Raw genomic sequence first — 19,584 nt, 5'->3', positions numbered from 1 at the left:
TTAAAACCTCTGGCTCATTGCACTCAAAGGAAAAATTAGGCAAATTCAGTGGAACAAGGATTTAATCATCTGTATCTCAAGTTTATTTATGTTTCACCTAACTCCTGTACTATGATTTAGATGTAATTATTATATTATACATTATTAAATAATGAAAATTATTGTTAAATATTATACACTATATACAATTAAAATTATAGGTCTGTAAATGTCTATAACTTAAATTATACATGTATCTTATTCTTTCCTCCTCCTGCTACTTGGGTCGACAAAAATGACTAAATAAACAAATCTTAAGCAGAAAAAATGGTCCCTATTGAAGAACTGCATGGCCCAGTGACACTCTGCTGTTTAAAACAGCACAATCTGAAAGCATTCCTAGCCACTCAGTCCCAGGGTCACAACTGCTGGGGCCCAGTCCCACCCAGGACCCTGGATAAAGGAGGGCACAAGCCCTGGTAAGGAGGTCAGCAGGTAAACTTGAACAACTTAGGGGAGTGGTACAGCCTAGGGGAAGCCTTCAAAAAGATGGGAAAACACACGGTATGCAGCCATAAATAGAAATTTTGGTGGACAAGGGAAAGAAACTTTGATGACCTTACAATTTTGTGCACTGCTGAGTACTGAATTTCACATTTAAGACAAATGTACTCTTGGGAAGAGGGAGATAAACTGGACACTGAAGAGGCTGAACCCAGCAGCCCAGTTACTGTGGTCTGACTGTCAGTTTTCTGGGGCTGACACAAATTACATTTTGGCTCTTGAACAGACCTCTCTTACAAAGTATGCTGACAGTGCCCATTATATCTGCTGGTAGTCCCTATTGCTCATTTGGGAGTCAGGTGTGCAGTACAGCTTATATCTCTGTCTGAAATGGAAAGGACTGGGGAAACCTAAAGTATTCAAGCAGGAGTGGAAGCTGATCTCTCTAGATGAAGCTGTGCAATAGTTTCTGTTCCAGGGCATCTTATTTTTTTTTTTTTTTTTTTTTTTTTGTAGCAGGATAATGACTAAGCTCCCTGCCCAACAAAAGTCTCAGCAAGTAAATTTTGTTTATTATAGTGACCAAACCCTCAGCCACCAAAACACATCCTGTAAAGCCTGGTTCTGTCTTCATCTGCTCAGTGCTGGGAAACAACATCCCTGAGTGTGGTACTACTCACTGGACTTGATTAATCACTGCTTTAATTGGGGCCTCATGGGAACTCCCCCAAAGCCCATTGCTAATTAACATGCATGTGTTGCTGATGGCCTTGTAATATTCCCCTTAACAACAAGAGGCTTACTAAGGTTTTGTCAGCCAGGACACACGAGTGACACCAGCCTGGGAAAGATAGTTAGGTCTGTGGCTGAGTTAATATCTGCTTCCAGAACCGGTTCTGTGGGTATGGAGACCAATTGTGTGCTGTCTAGTCCCGTGATGAGAAACCAATTAGGAATTACATGCTCAAATTGTCCTGCTTCCTGTATCCTTTCTCACAATCAGATGTTATCTGCTGTGTGCAGGCAGACAAGGGGACTTTTTAATTCTTTGAAATTCCTCCTACAAGTCATATTTATTTCAGTGCCTCAGACCCTTTTTGACTGGATCTAAACTGAGATATTCTTTTAAATAGCAGTAGTGTGATTAGGTGAGTTCTCAGAAACTATGAGAACCCAAAGCTACACTTTCCAGCACTGGGTTCTACCTGTAAAGTCCTGTGAGAACTGATACTATGAAATATATAGTACAAAATCAGCTTTGTAGTAGGAAACAAAATAAGATAATAGCATCACCTATACTTTTTCTAACATCAGCATTTCAACACAATCTATACCATGTAGCTGTAAGCATGGAAAGCAAAAGATTAGGGAAAAGACGAGCAAAAAGTTGCCAGGAATTATATCTAAAATCAATCAAAATTTATCTGCTTTCAAACAAGCCATTTTCTGAAAGATATACCAATCCAGACAAAGAAATAGGAAGCATTCCTTATTAAGAAATTTCTGGCAGATAAAACCCATTTATTTTATTAAGAATCTTTGTTTCAGTAAGAATGTTGTGGGTGTATTAAAGTCAAACTGGAGGACCAATGAGAGGATTCCATGAGCAGCTAGACAGGTAAGAAGTCTGAGTATTTAGCTCCTTATAAAGAAGGAATTGATTTTTACTCAGTGGGATGAGAACAGTGCACAGTGGAAAGCAGTTGTACACAAAAGGAACTGCCAACTGACCATTCCCTGGACATGTATTGAAGGTGAAAGTTTGTCTTCTGTGCTGAATCTTTTTGAATCCCATGATTCAGATAATGATTGCTTTTGCAGATTCACATTGAGCCTTTAGGGAAAGCCTTGGAAAGATCAACTGCATATATGTCCATCCCAGCTTCTAATTTCTGTGAAAGAACTGCAAACAAGTGCTCAGTCAGACTGCATTGCAGGACGCCAGCATCCTCCTTTAACAGGAGTGGGGTCTCATTACCCCCTCAAAAGGCTCTGGCCACAGAGTCCCTCCAAATCAGCCACAGGCCCCCCTGTGCCCCGACAGAGAGAGGAGCCAGGTGGCAGCACCCAGCCCTGCAGACAAGGCTGACATCTCCAGAAACACCAGACTGCTTCCCTCCAGCAGCCAGCCTTGAGGAAACTCTCTACATTTGAAAGCCTGTATTAATTTACTTTCCTTCTGGAAACAATGCTGCTTGATTTCCTGGTTTGCAGTGAAATGGAGCTAATCTATCATCTCATCCTGCGTGCAAAATTTATTTCCATTTTACTACAGAAAAGCTATGCTAGGGAAGATGCCAGCACATTCAAACCCCTTCCAAAAGACAATTCAATTTTCTTTTCTAGTAGATGATCACAACTCAGAGCCAGGAACATTCCTCTTTCCAACTCTAGGCTACAACAAAGTCCTGGTGCAGTTAATGTTCAAACACATGGGCTTGGAACACCCTTACAAAGGGGAGGACACTTCTACAGGACCACAAACAAGGAAGAGAAATTAGCAGTGGGAAAGTATTTTCAGGGGGCAAGGATAAGACAACAATGAGACAAGATTTCCCAGATTGAATCAATTTATATCTTTGGAAAATACACGTAGGCTCTGAGGTTTGGGGTGGAAGAATAAAATAGCAAATTAGTAACAGATCACTTCCTTAGGAAGAATTTTCAGTCTTAGGAAAGTAGATGGGAGTATTGAGGATACAACTCCTCACACATCAGCAGCTTTCCAAATTCCTGACAGTGATTTCTGGCTTTTATTTGCAGATCAGCATTTGTGCTTTTCCAACAACAGCAGATAAGAGACACTGCTGTTTCAATGAAGTGATGGAACTGCCTCGATGTTGTTCTTTGTGAACCTGAATGAGCAAATGAAAATTATTTTGGGCAGTGGGAGCTCCATTTCTACAAAAGTTTGTGGGAAAGCAAGTGCCTTGCATGGTGCCCAGTACAGTCACCTAAGGTTATCCTGTTTTTCCTGCTGTTGAAGGAACCCTTTCCCAGTTATCAGGCATCATAGAAGAATGTGACATACAAGTCTAATGTGCACCTTTTCCGGTTTTTGTGTTTTTCTTTGGCAGATATAAAAGTGGCTAAGAGCTTGATGCAAGCAGTCCATCCCTGGTCATTGAAAACAACCCAAAACATTAGGAAGTTTAAACATGTGAGTACTCTAAGTATACATTCTGCTGAGTGAGGATGTCCACACATCTGCACTGCTGTTCTGGGTTCTGAGTTGGCACTGTGAATTTACATGTTCTCACATGAACAATCAGTATTATGGATAGAAATAAAACTTATGAGAAGTTATGCCTAGTCATATATATTCACAGGTTTGCAACTGCTGCATATACTGGTACTGAATTACAAGATGTTTTGAATAAAGAACTGAGTGTAAGCTTAAGTGTGAAGAGCATGAGCTAAAGATAAAAGCGAAATCAAGTTCTCTTCTTTTTCTCACCTCAGCTGCAGTTCTATGCATAAAATCAAGCTGGAAGATACAGCAGTGGTGAATGTAGCCTCAATTTACCTCATACAGCTGCAATGAGACTTTGTGGGTTTTAACCTGGGGGAGGGGAAGAAATGGGTTTCCAGAGGATTAATAAAGCCATGGGCTAAAGCAGCTGCAGTACAAATGGCACCTCTCCACAGATAATTGTTTGGATTTCAACACACTTTACTGAAGAAATTGACCTTCTTAGCAACGGGGAGGACAGAAACCCAAGCACATCTAGCTAACAAAAAGGCTCTGAACTAAGCAGTGGTTTTGCCTACCAGCATGTATGTATGTAAGTAGTATTTTAACAGTGCCTACCAAGAAGAACAGCAACCTACGGGTACGTTATATAAGACAAACTCTACATTAGGCTACGGGGAAGCTGAATCATTAATGACAGACACAGTAGATATTTATCACTGCCTGGCTGCATGGCACTCTAGAGTGTGCAGGCTGAGGACTGAACCCACTCCCCCACCACTAAACAGGGCTGGATTGTTTACCAGAGCATGTTTTGCACCTTTGCTCCTCGGGAAGAACTCACAGCAAGCTCAAGGGGAAAAGCAGGAGCAGGGCAAAGGAAGATGCAAGCCTGTGAACTCACGTGTGTGGCCTTGCCGTGTCTCCCATGCGCCGCAGGGCGAGGTGCAGGTGCAGAATCAGCAGGCAGGGGCTGGCATGGCTGGGCAGGGCCGGGGCTCAGCCCCCCGCTGCGGGCACACAGCGCTGCTGCCCGCGTCACACGGCGAGGCCTGTGGCATGACAGAAGGCACAGAAAAGCTGAATTGCATAAACCTGAGCAATTTAAGGTTTAAAAGGCCACACCCTCCCGGTCGTGTCTCCCGCAGGCAGATAAGCGTGTGCAGGTTGCTCATACAATAGCGTAACTTGAAGCTTTTACTTTTCTTTCCGGCATATACCAAAGTTCATTTTCAGTCAGGTTCTTCCTTGCATTTCTTTTCTTCTTTTAACCTGACAATCAACCTGGCTCAAATCTAACAAATACAAGTGGACCATCCTAAAAATTGCTTCAAGACAGAAGATTCATGTTGGCTCTCCCCTTCGAAAAGGAAGATGGGGTCCACAAGTACTAATCCACAATCTATAGTTTGGAATCTGATTCTTCAGCTTGTTCCTGTATTGTTCCTGTTCTGTTACTTGGTGGTGAACACTTGAACCATGTAAGAGGAATTTGTAAACTCCAGAATCAGCTGTCTGAAAATACAAGCTCTGTTAATTTTCTGAATATTGCAAAATTAAGACTGCATTAAACCCTCTTACCCAGTAATTTTCGGTTTAAAATGCACCCAGGAAAGGGATAAAATGCTGTACTGAAGATGAGGTGTCATGCTGCTGCACTGTGATGCAACAGCTGAATGAAAAAACAGCAGCAGCAAAAAAGACCTTCTTTTCAAAAAATATTTTCAATAGATGAAAAGAAACCCTCATCTTACAACTACATGAATCACTAATAAATGCAATGATTTCAGCCATCTTAGGCATTTGCTCCTAAGGAAGGAAGTGTTATTCAGGAAGCAAAGCAGCTTTGGAGATGGACTTGAATCAAGAAACTGCAGTGTACCATGAAAACAGGCAGGAGGAAATCCCCAGCCTTCAATATAAACATCTATGGCTACCAGGTCTTGGCCTCCAATTTATTCTTACACAAGTTTGTTTCCCTTCTAACATTTTAAAAGCATGCTTGTTATTTGTGACTATAAAATCCCTCGTTAAATATTTATTTTAAGAAATCATCAAGGGACACATCAAGTCCTACCAGCAAGTGTGACAGCCATACTCTTGGCTGGATGGATGCCTCCTTGCAGTAGTATTTGCCTTTTCTGCCCTGACAGCGCAGCACCTCAGCTCCAAGTTGCTCAAGAAAACCTGGGATGGGTTCCTGCCAAGCCAGTCTGCCAGTGCACAGTTGTTCCAAAGCCAGGCAGTGCTGTGCTGGATCTGGGGCACTGTGCAGCTGCTGCTCTTCCCCCAGGATGGGTGCAGGATGGAGAGACTCAGCCCGCACGGGACCAGATGTCCGTGGCAGTCACAAGGCCAGATATGCAAGCCTCATGCGTCAGCCGTCTGCAAAATTGAACTATGCATATGAAATGTACTTTTAAAAACATGCTTAAGCTACAGAAGCTTAAACATTAGCAAATACATCCCCACAGACCAAAGCCTGTGTTTAAATCCTTCCTCACATGAGAGGTCTCTCTGAGGCTGCTTGCCCCAGATTAGAAGCCCAGAGCCCTGTTGTCACAAGTGACCACATCAGATGCTCAGTTACAGACCTAATTTCCATCCTAGCAACTAGCCAAGTTTGCCCTCCCTCCCACTGCTGGGAGGCTTTTCTAAGTTTCCAGACTAAGGGCCAGCTCAAACTCATTTGTTCTCACGCTAATGTTACTGAATTGCTTAAATTGCCTTTCCTATCTCATGATACGCTTTCCTGTTTTCCTTTCCACTCAAATTCTCTACATCTCTGCTCAGACAAAAGGCTGTCTGCTCTCCTGCTCACACAAACAGCCCTCTTGGGCACTCATTCCTGTCCAAATTCTTCACTCTGGAATGACATTTATACTTCTTTATATATACCAGGCAAATTATTTTCCTAGAAGGTGAGTTATTTATTGGCTCTGAACCAAATTGTTAGTGAGCTCTTTGGTACCTGTTGATGGAAGATCCTAGCTGAACCTGTCTTTCATCTGCTGGGAAGGTACATAGAAGAACCTCCTTTAAACCACAGTGTGTGCACTGTATTATTTATCAGTTCCCTCCTTTGCCTAGAGCAGATTTTTTTCACCAACATCACAAAAAGTGAGAACACTTTTCTGCTACAATTCATTAATTTGCACCAAAATGACAGGGTATCATAGATCTGACTGGTGCATTGACACCTGTTTGATAAACTTCTAATTTCCTGGTATAGATTCATACATTGAAGGCAGGAAAAAGTTACATATTTAGCTGTTTAATTTTAAAATAAATTTGTACACGTATCTCAAGCTGTGCAGATACAGGGATAAGGACAGACATTTCAAGTTGAAGATATTCCATACTTCACTACCACTGAAATGATTTCCAGGAGGACAATATGCCATAAACTCTATTGTATTAGACTTATTTATTTACTTCAATTAAATGATTTCAGCATACATTGAAAGTATTGGCAGTACACAGTGTACAAGCTACATTAGAAGATTAGTCATGTCACATTAGGGAAAACTGTAGTAATCAATGCTATTTGATAATATTGTAATGGATGCCATCTGTGTTGGGTTGAAAAGATCACTGTGTCCTGCAGACACACAGGCCTGTGCATCCTCCTGTGGAGCCCCATGAAACCAGTGCAGAAGAGGCAGAGGTCAGGTCAGCTCTTTGCCTGCCACTGACCACTCTCTCCCAGTCCCTGGTCCAGGCTAGGCAGCACACTGCTTACAAAGAAGGAAATGAAAGAGCTTTCTCCAGTGCATGTTACACTCCTGCCCACACAGCTCTGGCAGGGGCCTGAGCCACACAGTCTCTTTCAAGTACTCAACAGCACTAGAGATTCCTTGGGGATTTCTATGATGTACCCACAATGGTAAAATACTCCCTTGTCCCTGACCCCCGTGGATGGACATGGGATGGGGACCAGGACAAAGGGGACAGGTGGACCTGGCTGGAACTCTGACTCAGTGGAGCAGCAGTGAGAAGGAATGATGCCAGGAAAGGAGCAGCAAGAGCTGTGGGTCACACCTCAGAGTGGGGGGGACGATGAGACAGGAGGAGTTTGGAGTCCCCCAGATGAAACTGTCTCTCCTGACCTCCAAATGGCAGGACACATGCACATCCAATGTTCTCCCATGGGATTGCACCTCAGCTTGTACAGGCATACAGAAGAATGGGAAGAAACCCTAGGAGGAGAATAATCAGGTGTAGACACAACTCCAGCATTCAGGCTAGCATTTTCATATCAGTTCCCTCTCTTGTTTCCTCTCTGTGGAAAATGAGCAACCTGAATTGGATCACAAAGCATAAAAGGATTGCCAAGCACTTGTACTCTGGACTCTGCTGATTACCGAGTGCCACTGACAGTCTGCTTGGAAATTAGACTGGACTCTGCAGTCATTAATCACCAATATTAAATAGCAATTCTGTACTGTGTGACAGTTTAACTAAGAAGCTGACTTCCAAAATTGACCCACTTGGTATAATTTACAGTTGGCAAAGCTCTTACAAAATGTATGTTACTCTGGGAAGTCATGTTTCATTTGTCATAAGCATTTACTGGATCTTCTGTATCCAGTATCTTTACATTTTCTAGATGGCTCCTGCGAAGGAAAACAAGAGCATAATGAGGAAATTAAAATATCAAGATTAAAATAATATCTTGACCTCAACTAATGTGCCAACAATAGTACCAGACTACTATTTTTCTGAAATGAACTGCTTTCAGAGACTAAGGGAGCACAGGATGAAATATGGCCCTGCTGGGAAAAATCCCAAAGCAGCAACTTGTACCCTACCAGCAACTAAAATCATCCCACCAAATGACCTTGACTTGGAAAGCCCACAGACCCAGCTGTAAAACCTCAAGGAATCTTGGGGTCCTTCCACCTCTTCCAGAAAAAAATCTGTGAACACATGAGCTTTACATACATAAGCAAAACAAGCATTTAAGTGGCCAAATCACTCTGGCTATAGGGAGACGATAATGTTACAGATAGGCAGGGGCTATATGTTTCCCATTGGGAGAAATTTTTGAAGTCAGAAGATTAATCTGGTCTCTCAACACATTCATTAGTTAAATTGCAAAGCAAGCTCGTTACATAACCAACCCGAGGACAATTATATTTATCTCATCAAGGTTCACAGTACAAATGGATTGCTAACCAAGGTAACATGAATACCTTCTGCAGGGTGAAAGCTCTCTGATCTATTTGAAACATCAGTCCTGTGGTGCCTTACCCGAGTTTTCAGATTATTTGCGCCTTTTTGGAAGAACACATTTATACAGTTCCTCCCAGAGGTCTCTCCAGCATGAAGAGAGGAATTGAGGAAAGCTGGGATTCATTCTCTAGAAGTGGGCAAATCAAGGCACAGAAATTAAGTGACTTGTTCCTAATTATCAAAGTCTCTGGAATAAAGAGCATCTCACGAACTCTCCCATACTTTGTTAGACCCAGTAAAGGAAATGTTTTAAGGTGGAGTGGAATTTCTGTACTTTAAGCATGTGCAAATACACAGTGTGCTCAGTCCACTCTTGAATTAATTTTCCAGGTTTATACCTGAAGAGTTCAATATTTGTTGAGAGATGGAGGTCATCTTGTCTGACTCCTTGCATGTCACCAGCTGCACATACCCTGCTCTATCCCTTTGTGGAACCCACTGCCTGGGTTTAATCCTATTAGGAATTTTTCTAGGAAGGCAGTCTACTTTGGTGAGAAGAACCAAAAGGTGGGGAGTCCACTGGTCTCTTTGGTATCTTATTCTGGGAATTAATTGTGCATACATGTAAAAACATGTGGATAATTTATTACTAATTTGATGACATTACCTCAGATTATTGCCATCAATCGGCAATAATGTTATGCATTTCCTGGGAAGATGAAGGAGATGGTATCTGTATTTTGCACCTCTACATGTGTTGTACATCCTCATCTATTTTTCACATGGAACAAAAAGCTGTGGTAGAGACCTGCCAATATAGCAGGTGTACTATCTAGCCCTCATGTAAGATTTTTGCATTCTCATCCAATTTTAAATCCTGTTTTAAAATGCTGCCTGTGATGGGACTGATGTTATTCCATGAGCCTGTCCATATGCATACATACAATAAACACAGACAAAATCAGGCCTTTGCACATGTACTCAAGGAACACACCAGATACTTTGCCCTCCCATTGAGCTATGATTACATTCTAAGGCTCTCCATTGAGGTCTACAAAGTCTTTCCAAGGTCTCTATTTTTTTTCTGAAACTGTTTCCCCCATATGATTCATGTTCTCAGTTTCCAGGTTTATAATTTTACACTTGACTATGTTAAGGCACACTTTTTTCAGTTTGAAGTCCACTTTTGAGACCACTCAGATTCCCTTTTCTTTAGTGCCATGCATAATCAGTGAGTAATTCAGAGTTTTTCCTGCAAGACTAAGTAGTGAACATTGCCAGAAGAGGTCTGGATCTGGCTATGGAATCTCACTAAAAAATTTCTTTTTAGAGTGATTTTGCAACAATTCCTTTCATCCACCAGCCCTTAGCCACCTGACATGTTCTTAAACAAGAATGCAAAATGCTACATTTTTGATCAAATTATGGTAGATAACAAACTGAAGACTTTTAGTTTCCATTAGGTTTATAGTTACTTTTTTAACCAACTGGGTAACCTTACATTAAAGAAGCAAGCCAAGCTTACCTGACAAGACCTGAATTCAGTGAAAACATCATTGGCTGCCATTAACAACAGTCCTGTTTTTCATACTTGAATTCCCATATCAGCTTCTCTATTATTTTGCTGGAAGAGAGGTCAGGCTGGCTGCCATGCTGTTATCACAATTATCCTGTTTGTGCCATTGGGGCACTGGCAAAAGAAAAAATGAGCTTGCCTTCAGTCTTGGTAGATTGCTCCAATGTTCCCAAATTTATCAAAAGCTCTTATCAGTGAGCCAGAAAATTTCTCAGCCACTTTAAGAAAGAAAAGTAGAATGCATGCTGCTCACAAAACAGGGGCTGCTGCCTTAAAGCTGGTTCCTCAAAGTAGGAGTTGTCTAACATTCTTTTAGTTGCAGATGGGCTGGAAAAGAATTTGTCTTCCTCACATGATATATACAAACCATATTCTTTCTTTCAAAACATAAACCAGAAGTATTTTCTGAACATTTTAACCATCTATACATTTCTTGTTAACAGTTTCAGTACCTACAACCCTTGCCTGGCCCACATCATTGCTACTTTGTTTTTCCTTATGTAAATTTAAGACTCTTCAGAACACAATTTGCTTGCCAAGAGTAGATTTTGGTTTAAGTGTTACTAGTAATTTCCATACTTGATAACATATATATATATATCAATGGATATTCGTCTCCCTTTTATAGCCTATTTTCCCAATACACAGCCACAGAGTTTATTTAAATATGTACGTACTGTGTGTTTGCATGCCCACACAAGTGTCTGTAGATATGTATACCTATGCAATCCTATATACACATAAATGTGGACAAACTGATACCTGTTCAAACACATCTGTACAGAACAATAAGTCCATTTCTACTTTCTGTCCTCTTCTGCTATACATATTGTCTTAGTAACGTTTTGTCCATTTATTAAGCTCTTGAAAAACTTTCAGTTTTGTTTATGCCTCCATGCCTCTGCTTATTCAGTTTTATTAAGGGCAGTCCTTAGGTTTGGGAAATTGGCCTTTTCAAATTAGCATGTGTGTATATTCTGGTTTGGGACTATATTCTCTTCATGCATATTAGATGTAACCAGGTCATGATCAGTTTTTCCTGAGACAGCACTTGATTTCCAGTCTAGTGGATCAATTAACTTTTATCTATCAGGCTACCTAAAAGGAGAATTTTTCCACTCTAGGTCTAACAACTTTTTTTTTGCAGAAGAATCGTCCAGTATTTAAAGCTATTCTATTGATGTTTCACCAGTACTTAAAAGAAACCTTCAGCAGGTGTGCCAAAGTTCCCCATAATTACACAATTGCCTCCCCACATGCAATAGTAGCTCAAACTGTCTTCAGATTCATTTCAGTGATTTATGTTACCTCTGCCCACTGCTGAACCTTGATTATCAGCACATTTATTGTGCTGCATTTCCTAAGATCCTGCACTTCCCTATTCTAAGGCAGATATATGTCACCAGGTCATAGACAGAGTCATTGCCCTCACACAATTTCTTTTGTCACCCTTGGTCTGTTGTTTAAACAACTTATACAATATTCTAACATATTGAGCCCTCTAGCACTGTAACCTGATGAGACAATTAATTTGAATCTATCTTGATAATTAATAAATTCTACTTGCTCTTACTTATTACCCAGATTCCTAGCTTCAGCATATAAGCATTTCCAAATGTATTTCTCTTTGGATCCTCTACCATACTGATTTAATTTGTTCCTGACAAGGAAAATCTGAACCACATTTACTTTCTTAACCCCCTTCTGCATGCAGTTGCTTTAAATACAGTTGTGGCAGTTCCCAAGAGCCAGAATGTTTTGTCCCAGCCACACCTATTCAATCTCTCCATCTTTTAGTACTGTATATATTACAAGCCAGTACAGGGTTTAGCTCCATGGTATGTAGTCAGTCCAAAACCAACATGGATATTTTGTGCTGACCTGTGGAATGCTGACACGGGCTGGCTGGAATACAATCTTTGCAGCACTGTTTAAAAAATGGCACTCAGCATCATTCTTTCTGCATCAGTGTCATGTTTTTGCAGGTGGCCTTGCAAAATAATTCAGCAAGTAAAATTTTTAATATCAGTGTAAGTACTCCATGTAGGCCACACAGGCACAACTTATCAAGGAACTGCAGTCTTCTGCAATTCTTGCAACACCTTGCAGCCAAAAGGCTCTGTGCTGGCTTGAGCCAGTCATGGAAACTCTCTGAAGAGACCCAGATGTGTTCCATACAGGAGAAAAAAAATGCCTTAATAGCTGTGCATGTCTCACAGTTACCCACTTATATGTCTTTTTTTTTTTTCCACACAGCACAAACTGGAACGTTCTGCAGAAACCTTCTGGGAACAGGCAGGGGGCCCACAGACCTCTTGGATCTGCCTGGTTACTGCACTGGTACCTGCCTTCTCATCAGAGGACCAAACCCAGCACTGAACCCTGGATTGTCCCTTGAAGTGTTTGAAGCCTGTGCAATCCAGCTAAGAAAAACAGGGCATGCTTTACAAAGTGTGTCACTTCCATCAATACAACAAGAACTTGCAAAGACGTAAATTTGAGTAAGGATGCTATGGGCACTATGGGCACTCTGCTCTTGCCTCAAAGAGGTAAGGCATCTTCTCTGCATGTGGAAAAGTTGTGTCTTTTACTGGACTAATTGGTACAACTGGAGGAATGGTGTGCCTTCAGGAATGCAAGTGTTCCTTTGATCACACACACTGCAAGTTTTATTATATCAAGACAGCAAACCAGGAAAGGGAGCTGCTGGGAAAGAGCACACAGAAAGGGGGCACCTCAAAGGCAGTGAGAATTTTTCTACCCACTGGTTCCTGATCAGCCCAGCACTTTGAATCTGAACATGTTGTTGCCTGGAGATTGTGGTACCATGTACTGATCCAGCAAGCTCGGCAAACAGGGAATAGCACACATCCCACAGATAACTCTTTTTCACTAAGTGAGTTGAGCATCAGTCTAAGCACACTCCTCTAACATGCTAACTGATACAATGCTTATTTATTTAATGAATGGAGGGTGCAATCCATACAGTACAGATTACACCAGAAACAAAAGTTGGAAGCAACATGGCCACACAGGACACGCAGGCCAATGAAGAATATAACATATTATACATGTACAGAGAACTTTATTAGCAATGCCTGTTGCAAACAGAAAGGGCGATAATTGAAGGTCTTTGTCTGAGAAATGTAACCTAAAACTCAAATGAGCAAGTGCTACTCTGTCCTTAACTGTTCTACTTACAAAGCCAAAGGCCTGAAAATAGGGGATAGAGGAGCAACTGGGTTGTTGACCTTTGCCATGTAGAGCAAGGCCTCCCTCCTTTCATGGGTTTCTGCCTCCCATGAGACAGAAAACATATTTTAAGCAGCTCATGTAATGGTGCTTGTGTACCTGTCAGTCCCAAGGACCCACAATGACTTTTGGATTTGAGGAACAATTTCAACCACTTTTGACAGATGACAGGGGCTTTCAACAGCAATTAAACAAGTTTGGTGAAAGCAGGTAATGATAGCATTACACTGGGAGAAAACTCTCTCTGAGAATGTCTAACTAAAACACAGGCTCTTGCTCCTATAATGGTAAAGTGGTCTTAAATATCCAAAAAGCAAGAAAATCTTCTGAAGCTCACAACAGCCATGAATCTAGAGTAAGATTCCTTGACTTTGGTAGTCATCTGTTTGTTTAACACCAGTTGTTTGCTATGCTGCAGTAAAGGATCTGTTTAACTATTGTTGTTTTCTGCACTCTGTATTCAGATGATGTGTATTTTTAAAAATCATAACAAATTAATGTGTAACTGTATAACACATTATATATAAAGCATACATATATAAAATTCAACAGAAGATTGAGTGACATTTCAGCAATTCATAAAGGAAACAGCAGTACTAGTAGCAGTAGTATTGAATTTGTTTGTGGTCTACAATATGAATGCTTAGTATAATTTCAAATTACGTTAGTATCATTTCAAATATAATTTCTCCTTGAGAAAACATTTGTTTTTATACATTGGAAACACTTCAGAAGTGGCAACTCCATCAAAGCTATTTAAAAGAAATTCATAAGTCCATTTAGCTGACTTATTAGGTCAGAGCACAGTGTTAATAACACCAGGGTTATGAGTTTGATACCTGTGTGGGCCATTCGCTTAAGGGCTGGATTTGATAATCCTTGTGGATCCCTTCCAACTCAGAATATTCTGTGATTCTAGAAATCTCCTGTTATTGGGTCATTGTTGTAGTGCACTTCCCCTTTCAGTGTATTCCGGTCTGCAGCAAAACCACAGAAAGCTCTTAAAAAATAGAGAAAATAAGAATTATTTCTGAACTCATTACAAAACTATAAACTCAGCTTTCAGTTTCTGGTGATGTTCTGAATATTATGTGTGGGGTTTTTTTTGGATAATTATTTCTGAAGAATATCTATTGAGTGTGTTTAACTTCTGAAAATGTGAAAATCAAAGTCTAACCCGGACACACACTTGTACTACAGCTCATCTATTGGAATCTCTGTTGGTAATGTTGATGCAACATTTTCTGCTGTAGTTTTAGGCCTCTGAAGACCAGATATGCTGAAATATTCCAGATGTGGGACAGCAAAGGCATCAAACTATTCCTATGTATGGTATGATGGCAGGAGCTGAACCCAAATCTCCACAGGACAGTGATGACACACCTGTGCTTCCTGCTACTGACCTCTTGTGCTGCTTTGCTAGGAGCTGGTGCTGACTGTACATTGGATGAGATACCACTAAGGGTAAATGAAGGGCATTACTATTATCTTTCAAAGGCTTCAGACTGCAGCCGTTGTTCAGAGCATCCCTGGTGCTGACAGAACAAGTCTATATTCATGCCCTGTGGACAGAATCGCCATTCCTATTTAGATGTGCACCACGTTCACAAAACTCCTTGGAAGATCTGTTCGCTTTGTATGTGGGGAAATGGATCAGAAAATACTGACAATTTTCAAAATGCTTGCCTTGAATTTCAATGTCTGCTTCTTGTACTGGCTAACAGTGAGCTACTGTTGGTACACACTAAGTCCCTCACACTGCACGTAAAGTAAGTTGACTTGACAAGTGTGTAGAGACTGCAAACTCCCTTGCCTACCCCTCCCTTCCCAAAACACCAGCAATGGACCATTATCTTTGATTTTGACATCTGAAGAGAGAATGCAAATGCCAGGAAGGAAGTTTTCAGACTCTGTAAAAAAATACTCTCTAAAAGACCTTCCAAAGGGACTATTACAACAGGATACAGTAAAGAAAACAGGAGAAGAATTTGAGGGGGAGATGCTCATACTATAAATGAAAAATACTTCTGAGAATAAACACAAACAAAAGTACATCCAAACTCACCTCTGCTTAAAGAAAATTACTGACTTTTCTGCTGAAAATAGACTCAGTACATTAGTCAAATACTTGAATATGTCTAATTTATACCTTCCAGACTGTGCAGTGTAGTACAAGGAAGATTAAAATACACTCAGAGTTGATGTTGGGGCTGCCCCCCCAGATCACCAAGGCAGAAGGTGAAATCCAGAGGTTACAAGATGAGTAGGATGCAAATTCACTGAAAAATTTCCTTTATAGCACCAGTGTATCTCCTCAAGAATCAGGAAAAATTATCTCTAAGGTTACTGAACTGAAGATTAGGAAACCCCAGCCTTTCTGAGCATCTTGGTAATCACTATAAAAATTGCCATTACTTATTATGTTTTGAGGCCAGTTACTAGATTAGGGCTATCTATACTCTACACTATGACAACATGCAGTATAATAGCATTACCCTAATTGCAGCCCTTCTCTGCCAGTTTCTCCTACTAAAAACTGTCAGAGTAGACTGTGCTGTGCAAACCACACAGACAGTCTGCACATCAAAGAGTTTGCAAGCTAAGCAGCTGAGATCAGGAGCCTAGATCTGCACAAGAAATTCCAGAACAACTCAGTGTTACATGGATCTGTACAGGATTCCATGCACAACATGAAAGACATTCTTAAAAGATGAACTTTCAAAAAAAGATAGGGGATGGTGACTTACAGAAAAAAGGTTAAAAGTTCTGAACAGTTGCAAAGCATGGCTGACTTTCAAAAAAATTCCTGAGCAGCTGAGAAGCTGTTTTAGCAAAAACAGAACAGAGCACAACAAGGCAGCAGCACTGACTTGGTTTATGGCTACTCTTGTGTTACCAAGCAGCAGGTTTTTATCAGAATGCTTTCCAGGCCTGAGGACTTCATGAAAAAAATCTGAGCAGACTCTTAGTGGTCTACATGAGAACATGCAGTTTCATTGCAAAATAAAATCTGCTGGTTTGAACTGAAATTGAAATGAATGATCATGGAGGAGTAAATTAAAGGAAAAGTATTAAACTTACAGCTGAAGTGATGCTGCAGTCTGAAAGGAAAAGCATCCTTTGCAAGTGTTTTCATAAGCTACTGACCTGTAGGTGCTGAGCACAGGGTGCAGAACTTGAGTGGCCCTCACAAGGCTCTGAATGAGTGACAGGACTGCTCTGCAACCCAATCAGTCAAAAGTTATCTTGGAAAGAAAAAGGTGTCAAGACAAGGGGAAAGAGTATAGAAAACAATTTTTGCAAGAGGAAATTTTCTGTGTCTACCTTTAATTAAGAAAGTAGAAAATGCTCAGAATCACAGCTTTAAATTCATCATCTCCCTAATTAAGAATTTATCCTTAACCCAATTTCTTAGGGAAACAAAGTTGAGGCAATCACATCTTTGCCTGTGTCTGTCTACATGTCCTCCCTCTACATCTCCCGAGTCCAGTGGCCTTTTCCACTACCTTAACTTGGACAAAAGATAGTGATTTCAAAGATATTATGTGCCATAGATGCAAAGAAAGTAAGGTAGAGTCATAGAGGAAAAAGACCCCACTAAGCCTTCATATGGAGAGAAAGACAACAAATCAACAAAAGGCTTGAAATTCCTGAATGCCTCATGGGAAACACTTCAATTAAACTCACACCTTTCTAAACATCGGGAAATACAGCTACCAAATAGAAAACTGTAAGATACAAGGCTGCACTGGCTCAGCTGCTCACCCAGCAACTCCACTTCAGCAAGCAAACCCACTACTACAGTTGGAAAATACCTGTATTTCGTCGGATGGCAAGCGCAGCAAACAGGCTCTTGGTGAACAATCTAGGCATGAAAAATGTCAAGGAAGCCGTTTCCAATTAGCAGTCCTCACCAGAAGAAAGTTTCCCCTGTACCGCCCTCCAGGGCAGCATTTTCGGGAGCCCACGGGAAGGGGCCCCCATGGCCAGGGGCACGCAGGGCTGGGGCTGCTGTGCGGGGAGGGCTCCCGCGCTCAAGGGGAAGCGCAGTCGCCAGCCCAAGAACAACAAAACAGCATTACACTTAATCCACTGCCATCTGGCTTCATTTTGACAATCCACAAAATCAGACACAACATTCTTCCACAAAATCCCGGAAAAACAGCACAGAACTAGTGTCAAAGCGTGTCCCCTCCCCCCTGGCCCCTCTGAGGGCTTGGAAGAGAGGTTTCTCGTAAAACGAAGAGCCACTTCCCCAGGTGACATTTCTGCAGGAGCATTCAAGCTGCAGATGTTTCCACTGTGGAAGAAGAGTTTGTATAAAGCAGCACTGCTTGTCATGTTTGTGGAGGTAGGGAGGGGGAAGGGGTGAGAAGCAGCAAGAGGAGAGGCTGCAAGCAGTGGTGTTGATCCACAGGCGATGAACTGCCCGAGGCTATCAGCTCCGTGTGTTTGCTCAGCTCTTGACCTGACCAAGGGACAGCAAGGACCATCCATCTTCCCTGGCAGAAACCGAGCAGCTGTTCCTGAAAGGACAAGGCAAACCACACAGCCTTCAAGCTAGATGGGAACACAGTATCTCTGCAACACAGCAAGACAAATCCCATTACTCTTATTCTTGTTATTTCAAAAATGTGCTGCAGGAAGCCTTGATTTGCAACATTTGCCTTGTTACTGAGGCATTAAGGTAGTCTGCATGGCCTGCTAACAGAGCTCAAATATCATTTCATAGCCTACAGCTTTCAAAACTTCTTAACGGAGGGGTTTCTTTCCAAAACAGAAGGCATAAACACAAACAAAAACATTGAAATAAAGCCTGCTTCATGCGGAATTGTGTTCCCAAACACTGAATTGGGTTGACAAGCACTGATTATCCACAAAAAACAGTTGCTAAGAACTGAAATGTGTTTTTATTGACACCTCATGAACTTAGGGTTGCAACTCAACTGTTGGGCTTCTCATGCCCTTTCAGACAATCAAATGCTGAGGATGCCTGACCTCCATTGTGACATGGACCTTCTGTAGCTCCTGTGACATCACCACCAACTCTATGTGGATATCTCAGGTATTCTGGGGTCTCTCATCTAACACTAGATGCCTAAATTCAGGCATCTGCATGAGATTTCAAGAGTTACCCCAAAAAGGCTATATCCTCCCTTAGAGCATCCTCCTGTAGTCCATGTTGTGATACATCTATTTGCATTTTCTGGTACCTGTGGTAGGAGCAAGTGTGTGTGCCTCTCAGTTGCCAGAATAAGTGGACTAGCAAGCAAAGCATCCACTCACTAAAATAGTTATTTCGCTAATGATACTTTGCTGGTTCCCATGTAAAAGCTGTCAGGACAGTAAACAAGGCAGGCTCCATTTGCACATCTGTCTTAGGGCTGAACACCACAGGAATGTCCCCAGGCATGGCCTGTGCTCTGTTTCTTAGCATGGCTAAGCATCCTGTCTTTCAGAAAGCACATTACTGACAGCAGCATTAACGTTAACAGGCACATCTCTGTGGAGTGCTGCATGTGCACATGCATTAATCAGGCATCTTTCTTAATGCTCAAGATGGTGCCAGGGAACAGCCTTGTCAGGCCTTCACACAGGAATTAGAAGATTTGAGGGAAAGAGTAAGTTCCCTGAGCAACAGCAGTGTCACCTGCAAGGGACACGTAATGTCATAAAAGTTTATCCTATTGAAACTCCCAAATGTTTCCAGTTGCAGCATACAAAAACCCACATTCATATCACAGCCTGAGAGGAGGAAATGGCACATTTGGGCTAAACACTGGAGGATTGTCTTTACAGCACAGACAGTATCTGCAGGAGCTTCAGCACTGTGGTTAGAAAAGCTGTGTGATCACACACCAGCAGCTCAAGCAAGTACACACCTGGAAGGAGGGGAAGGGAGAAC

At 41.5% G+C, this 19,584-nt stretch overlaps 1 protein-coding gene across 9 annotated transcripts in view; it reads right to left on the bottom strand.

The window, feature by feature from the left end:
- Window positions 1-19,584, bottom strand: part of LNX1 (ligand of numb-protein X 1) — a 119,829-nt gene that overhangs the window by 73,280 nt on the left and 26,965 nt on the right. For 5 of the 9 annotated variants that reach the window (XM_063157267.1, XM_063157275.1, XM_063157276.1 and 2 more), the window contains exon 2: window positions 14,519-14,679. The exons of 1 other annotated variant lie outside the window; for it this stretch is intronic. The gene's annotated coding sequence lies outside the window, so the exon portion shown is untranslated. Of the gene's footprint in view, window positions 1-4,580; window positions 4,692-14,518; window positions 14,680-17,494; window positions 17,545-17,761; window positions 17,796-19,584 lie in introns of those variants that run through there. 3 more of the 9 variants (XM_063157270.1, XM_063157273.1, XM_063157268.1) reach the window with 3 other exon arrangements.

The sequence above is a fragment of the Melospiza melodia genome, chromosome 5, assembly GCF_035770615.1.
Source record: "Melospiza melodia melodia isolate bMelMel2 chromosome 5, bMelMel2.pri, whole genome shotgun sequence".
NCBI classification, from domain to species: Eukaryota; Metazoa; Chordata; class Aves; order Passeriformes; family Passerellidae; genus Melospiza; species Melospiza melodia.
The sequence above is the reverse complement of the archived record's forward strand: the minus strand, read 5'-3'. Positions and strand labels throughout refer to the sequence as shown.